Source organism: Sinocyclocheilus grahami, unplaced genomic scaffold (assembly GCF_001515645.1).
Source record: "Sinocyclocheilus grahami isolate Dianchi unplaced genomic scaffold, SAMN03320097.WGS_v1.1 scaffold275.1, whole genome shotgun sequence".
In the NCBI taxonomy this organism is placed as follows: Eukaryota; Metazoa; Chordata; class Actinopteri; order Cypriniformes; family Cyprinidae; genus Sinocyclocheilus; species Sinocyclocheilus grahami.
The window spans coordinates 427-7,504 of NW_015505454.1; the positions used below are offsets into that span (position 1 = coordinate 427).

Sequence of the window (7,078 nt, forward strand, 5' to 3'; positions counted from 1 at the left end):
CAGAAACCTGTGCAAAAAAAAAGTAGATTTAAATAAGCATGATTTTGCTGATTTATAAGCCTCACTAGTCAATGTTCAACAGGTTTCACTAAATTAGTGAGGACATTTCTGAAAAGTGAGGGCATTTTGGAGGTATAGTCAAACCTGTACAGTTACTTAATACAGACAGAAATGCACACACACTCACATAGAATTTCACAATTAATTTTAAAGCAGCACAGTGTTAGTGGATCTGGGGTCACTATAGCAACAGATTACACTGTTTTACTCCACTTCGAAGTTCTATTGCATCATTTAAAAGTTTAGACTGTCCTGTCAGTCAAAAACTTCATAAACTTTAAATAAATTACATTTTCTCCATTGCTACTTCTCTTTTCTGTAGCCTACCACTCAATATTCTTTCGTTTCCTTTCCTATATTTAATTTAAATTCCCTCATTTTTTCCATTCTTTCTTTACTTTTATTTATATATCTAATTCTTTTTCCATTCACTCCATTTATTTTTCTTCCTTTCCCATCCTTTGTTTTTATTTTTCCTTCACTTCTTCCCTTTCTTTTATTTCTCACATTTAATTTCTATTCCCTGATTTTAGTTTCATATTTTACCTTTGATTTCCAGCTTCTTGCCTTCATACACTGCATACAAATGTGTTTTGCCTGAGGGGAGGAGTTGTTTTAAACAATAAATGCAATATTTCACTGTCAAGTATGTAAATTGTATGCATACATCTTCAATCAATCTTTCTGGCCCTGAAACTCTGCCTAAAGCTCCATAACTACTCTACAATACACCTGGCCTATTTGAACTTTTTTTTTTTTTTTACTTTTTTAAATAATAACAGAAAATCTGCAGTATTAAGTAATAATGCCCCAGGCTGTTTTATGAAAAAATTTAATAACTCGTATACAATACAATACTTAACTTATTTTATTTTTGAGAGAGGTCCAAATTCACCCTACGCTAGTTAGTATGACTTAATCAGCAGGCTTGACATTTCGCCGTAATTAAAGAGTGCTGGAGGCCAGCAATAGTCACGCTGCTGGTCGATACAACACTGGGGGGAAAAAACATCAGAAACCTTTATAAGACTTACTTTACTCTTAGAAGAATGACAGCACAGTCAAGACGATGAAACTCCTTCCAAGAGCGCACAGTAACTGAAATTTAAAACTGTTAAAAGAAAAGACTTAATCAACTATCAAACAGATTTAATACACTACACATCAAAAATAGACTCTTTATGTCTGTCAGTACTTTTTTTTGGCTTGTAGTCATCAGCTGAATGTGCCTGTAAAAGAGCAACATTCTTCTATGTAACTGTAATCCAATGGGTTACTACCCAGAAGGTTGGGTTAAACATTTAACCCAACCGCTGGGTCAAAACAACCCAATTGATGGGTTTGTCCCTGTTTTACCTAGCACTGGGTTGTATTTAACCCAGCATTTTTTAGAGTGTAGAAGCAATTCAATGGGGTCAAAAACACAACAAAGGACTAAGACAAAGAGTTGGCAAAAAAAAAAGAACAACACCGTTTTGTAAATCTCATCTGAATTGGCCGTGGAAAGGAAAATCCTAAAACTGACGTGTGGATGTGTGAGCCCCCACAGGAACAAATTACTAGAAGACAAACACTAGCAGGTCTGGACAAGAGCAATTCCCACTCATCTTACAGTATAAAGCTAATGAAAGAAGAGAAAAATCATTTAATAAATGCCATGACTATGCACATTTAATCTCTTTAAAACCTTGAGAAAGTTCTGTCATATTAAGTGTCAACTCAATGTTGTTATGTTGTCACTTCAACATAAAATTAATTGATTTAGTTATTGCTTTGCTTTATACTAAACAGCGTTGCTCATCTTACCAGGGGATGCACAGGCGGTTTTATGTGGTCCTGCATTGAGGAATCTCTCCAACTCTGCAGGATTTCATTGTGAGGCCTGAGCTTTTCTTGCTCCAATCTCCCTCTGCATTATTTTTTTGTCAGACTAATAAAGGCTGTGGCGGGATATGAAGACCATTAATTGGCCTCTTTGAACGAAGACTTTCTGTTCTGTTGGAGCAGATGAGTTGATTAAGAAATTTAAAATGACTGGTACAATTGTTATTTATATGTGGTGACATTCCTTTTACCTTCATTATAAAAACTGCAGTGCTTCGCAAATGACTTCCTACAAATATGCAAATATATCTAATTTCTGACAATTATTTGCCATAGTTACAAACCTCTGCAAATGGCCAATCACTGTAGATCAAAACGCACCCAAACACATTTACTTAGCCATCTAAATTGGGACATTCCATAGACCTTTGCTGTTTTTATATGAAGCTAGTTATAAACACTATAACCTAACCCTGATTAAAAACTTTCTGCACTTTTACAATTAAAAAAACTTTGTTTACTTTATTTTTATACCATTTTTACAAATGAGAACATCTCCAAAGAGGTTTTGCCAGATTTACTTCTGAGTACATATTTGCCCCTGATATATGGTTAAGTAGGTAAAAACACGTGTCGTATTTACTATCAAAACAAGGGATGCATGTACATTAAAATGACAATTAGTAGGGATGCATTGATCTGATACTCAGTATCGGAATCGGCTCCGATACTGGCATTTTCTGCTGGATCGGATATCGGTCAGACAAGACCAATCCAAATCCGATATTGTGTGTATACTATTGTGTTATTGTTAAGCCCCACGAAAGGAACAAAAACATTACAAAGCACCATAACCAGCACTACCTTTTCAAGTGTCCTGAAGCCATTTCATAGTTTAATGTGAGGTATGGATGAATATTTAAGTCAAGTTCTTTCCGCTGCGGCTGTCTGTCATCCTCCATTCAGCGTTTAAACTGCGTGTCACGTTCGTTTACGACAATCAAGACGTTGAAACTCCTTCCAAGAGCGCACAGTAACTGAAATTTAAAACTGTTAAAAGAAAAGACTTAATCAACTATCGAACAGATTTAATACACTACACATCACCGATACACTAATCTAGACGATGGAGGGAGGAGCCAGGGAGGAGACAGGAGAGGCTTGGAGCAGGAGGAGTCCAGCTGGACCCAGGCCACAGCCATAATGACGGGCCACGGTGGAGCCGATGGAGGGAGGAACCATGGAGGAAGAATGGCCGACGACTCCTAGGGGCCGACCAACAGCAGCGGAGCAGGTGGTGGAGGAGCCCGAGGCGGAGACGGAGAGCCAATGAGCCAGGGCGACTGGGAGGATCCGGAGGACCTAGGTGGAGCTGATGGCGCCGGCGACCGACGCGAAGGCGTGGATCCGGGAGGCCGCGGTGGAGCAGGAACGACAGAGGACTGAGGCGGAGTCGAGGGGATGAAGAAGCCTGACAGAGCCGGAGGGACGAGGCGAAGCCAGAGGAGTGGAGTCCCGAGGCGCAGGATGGTCGACGCCAGACCAAGGCGGAGCTGGAGGGATGAGGGAGCCCGGTGGAGCTAGTGGACTGCCGGGACACAGCAGAGAGGAGGGAGCTAGGAGCCATGGTGGAGCCGACAGGTCCACGGGCCGAGGCGGAGTCCAGGGCTTAGAGGCTGAAGGCGGAGTCAAGGGAAACTCCAGCCACGGCGACGCTGGAGGATGGCAATCCCGCGGAGCTCGCACAGCATAGATGGTGGGCTGAGCAGAGGGGCTGCCAGATGACAGCGGAGGAGGAGGCAGGAGCGGTCCCTCTCCTTTTCGTTTTAGCACCTTCACTGCGCCATCCTCAGCTCACCTTCAGCCGCGCATCGGGGAGATGGTGGGCTGGGCTCTGGGTCGGGAGTGGCACTGGCGAGAGCCTCCTGGGAACAGGCAAGGAACGGAGATCCATTTCTTGCCAGTGTCTACTTCACAAAGGTGGTGAATTCCGCTCGAGGGCGATCTTCAGACGATGGCGCTCTGCACGCGGGGTTGAGGCTGGTGTCATAGAACGCGCAGAGCACGTCGTCCGGGTAGGTGGTGAGATGGGCAATAGCCAGAAACAGTCTGGTATGACCCTCAAGCGATTTTCCCCCCAGCTCCAGCAGGAGAAGGATGTATTCAGGGCGAAGGAGGGGATCTATTGGGGCACACAACGGAAAAACAAAAAAACTGAGAGAAAAACGAGAAACAAAACGGAGTGGAAACACGCAATTTAAACTATTGTGGTCCGAGATTCTGTCATGTTCACCTACGGAGATGAGCGAGGAACGAGGAGACGTAAACGAGGCGTAAACGAACACAATAGTCTTTTAATCCAAAATCCAAGGGAATACATGGGGCAGACAGGAGCACAGGTAACACGTGGGTTGACATACAATCTCGGACAAAGACAGACAGCACTAAGCCTGTCACAATAACAACTTTTTGTTGTGCGATATATTGCCCCAGAAATAATTGCGATAAGCAATATTATCGTCATTTTAAAGACCATTTTATGTCACTGAATCATAATGAAACAGCATAATAATGCAAGAAGGCCACACACTTCCAAATGACAACAAACTTTTAATTTTTAAGAATATTTAGATCATGGAAATTAAGTATCAAAATATTAGATGTCTTAAAAAACTTGAATAAATAGTAAATAAACATTTTCTAACAAAAAGAAGCTGCAAAAGACACAGGCGCAAGTGGAATGTACAAAACATGGTGACATTACTTTTAAGTAAATATAATGGGCGATATATTACGTCACCAAAAATTATTAAGCTCATGTACATATATTGCGCGATAAATCAACATATTGATTATTGCGACAGGCTTAGACAGCACAGACTCGGACTTAAATGCAGGGGAAAATTAACAAACACAGGTGCACTGAATGACTAATTAAACTAAACGAGAACAGGAAAAATACCATATAAGGAAAACCAGGAACAAAGACAGGGGCAAAACACAACTAAACAGGTCCATGATCCTGACACATTGTGCTGCTCTGTATTGGAGCTTTTGGTATTAATACTTTTGTGCAATGAAAGATTTCTTGTTCTCCTATCTATCATATGTTGCTGCCTTCATTACTTTGCTAAACAAGAAAAGAATGATCTTTTAATTTTATAGTATATATTTATAAATATATTTACTTGTTTTTCATGAATGTATTTTAAAATACAAAGAGCAATGTGTAACATTTCAACAGATTTTATCCTATACTTATTCACTTTTATTTGTTACCCTCTAAATAATGCTATTTCACTAAATGTTTATATTTTATAAAATTATTGTGCACTCATGACTTTTCTAGAATAACATTTGCTGCTGAATTATCCACTAACCTAGTTTATAATAGTATTTGTTTCATAGATTATGATTACATATTTTTTTTATTATATATTTTTATTTAAATGAAGTTGTCTATATTTAGTAGATTGTGTTTAACACACAAAAGAGTGATGATCAGGTCAACACAGAGGTATAGAAATTCTACATTGACTTTAAAAAAAACCTGTGCTGGTATCGGTATCATATAGTTATCGTCCGATACTCAGAATTTTCGGTATCGGATCAGATTGGATCTTAAAAAATTGTATCGTTGCAACTTGCATCCCTAACAATTAGTGAAAAGCTTAAAATTATTTATGTTAATGCCATTGCAGAGGCTTGATAGTACATGCGGGAAGGCCTGCCAAGAGAGCAGTACAATAGTCCAGTCTGGAGAGAACAAGAGATTGGACAAGGAGTTGTGCAGCTTGCTCTGATAGGAAGGGTTTAATCTTCCTAATGTTGTAAAAGGCAAATCTGCAGGACCGGGCCGTTGAAGCAATATGGTCTGTGAAGCTTAACTGATCATCGATCACAACTACAAGGTTCCTGGCTGTCCTGGAAGGGATTATGGTTGACGAACCCAGCTGTATAGAGAAGTTGTGATGAAGTGCTGGGTTGGCTGAGACTACGAGCAGTTCTGCCTTAGCAAGGTTGAGTTGAAGGTGATGGTCCTTCATCCAGCTAGAAATGTCTCTCAGACAGGCTGCAATGCAAACAGCTACAGTCTGATCATCTGGTTGAGTGTCATCAGCATAGCAGTGATAAGAAAAGCCATGCTTCTGAATGACAGATCCTAATGATGACATGTAGATGGAGAAGATAATGAGGAACCCCAGTAGCAAGAAGTTGTGACTTAGAAACCTCACCCCTCCAAGACACCCTGAAAGACCTACCTGAGAGGTAAGACTTGAACCACTGGAGTGTGGTTCCTGAGATGCCCATCTTTATGAGGGTGGACAGGAGGATCTGGTGGTTAACTGTGTCAAAAGCAGCAGACAGTCCAGCAAGATGAGTACTGAGGATTTGGAAGCAGAGCCAGGGGGCAGAGGGGGTAGTACGTGCTGGTCTGGATGAAAGGGGGCAAAAGTTGTCTAAGCAAGATGTTAGAGTGGAGCAAAGAGTGTCAGTAACACTGTTTGTGTCCAGTGCTGAAAACTGAGAGGGTCAAGGAAGTGAGGAAGAAACCATAGAGGATATGCGAGAGGGAGAGAGTGAGCGTAGGTTATGCCGAAAGGTGACCTGCGGAGGAGTGTGTGCTATGTCAGGAGTTAGTGTGAGGTTAGATGTGATGAGGAAGGGGTCTGAGGTGTGTAATGGAGTAACTAAAGTGTTGTCAGTGGAGCAATAGCGTGTGTAGATGAGGTCCAGTTGGTTACCAGATTTGTGAGTAGCCGTAATAGACACTCGCTTGAGATCAAATGAGGCGAGCAGAGTTTTGAAGTCTGCAGCCTGGGGGTTTTCTAGGTGGATGTTGAAGTCACCGAGCAGTACCAGAGGAGTACCGTCCTCAGGAAAGTTTGATAGTAACACATCCAGCTTCAAGTTACCCAGTTGACCTGGGGGACGATAAACAACTACAAAGTGGATTTTAACAGGGTGGGTAATAGTAATTGCATGTGATTCAAATCAGTGTTGCCTGTAATAGATGGTAGAAGATCAAATTTCCATTCATTTGAGATAAGTAGACCAGTACCCTCCACCCCTCCTAATCGCGCGAGGGGTGTGGGAAAAAGTGAAATTAGTGGAGAGGGCTGTAGGAGTGGCAGTGTCCTCGGGTTTGATCCAAGTCTCAGTTAGGGCCATGAGGTTGAGACCGGAATGAGTA

General features: G+C 41.5%; 1 pseudogene; it reads right to left on the minus strand.

Moving 5' to 3' along the window:
• Positions 1–3,742: 3,742 nt before the first annotated feature.
• LOC107599956 (uncharacterized) lies at positions 3,743–7,071 on the minus strand (annotated as a pseudogene).
• Between the last annotated feature and the right edge of the window lie 7 nt (positions 7,072–7,078).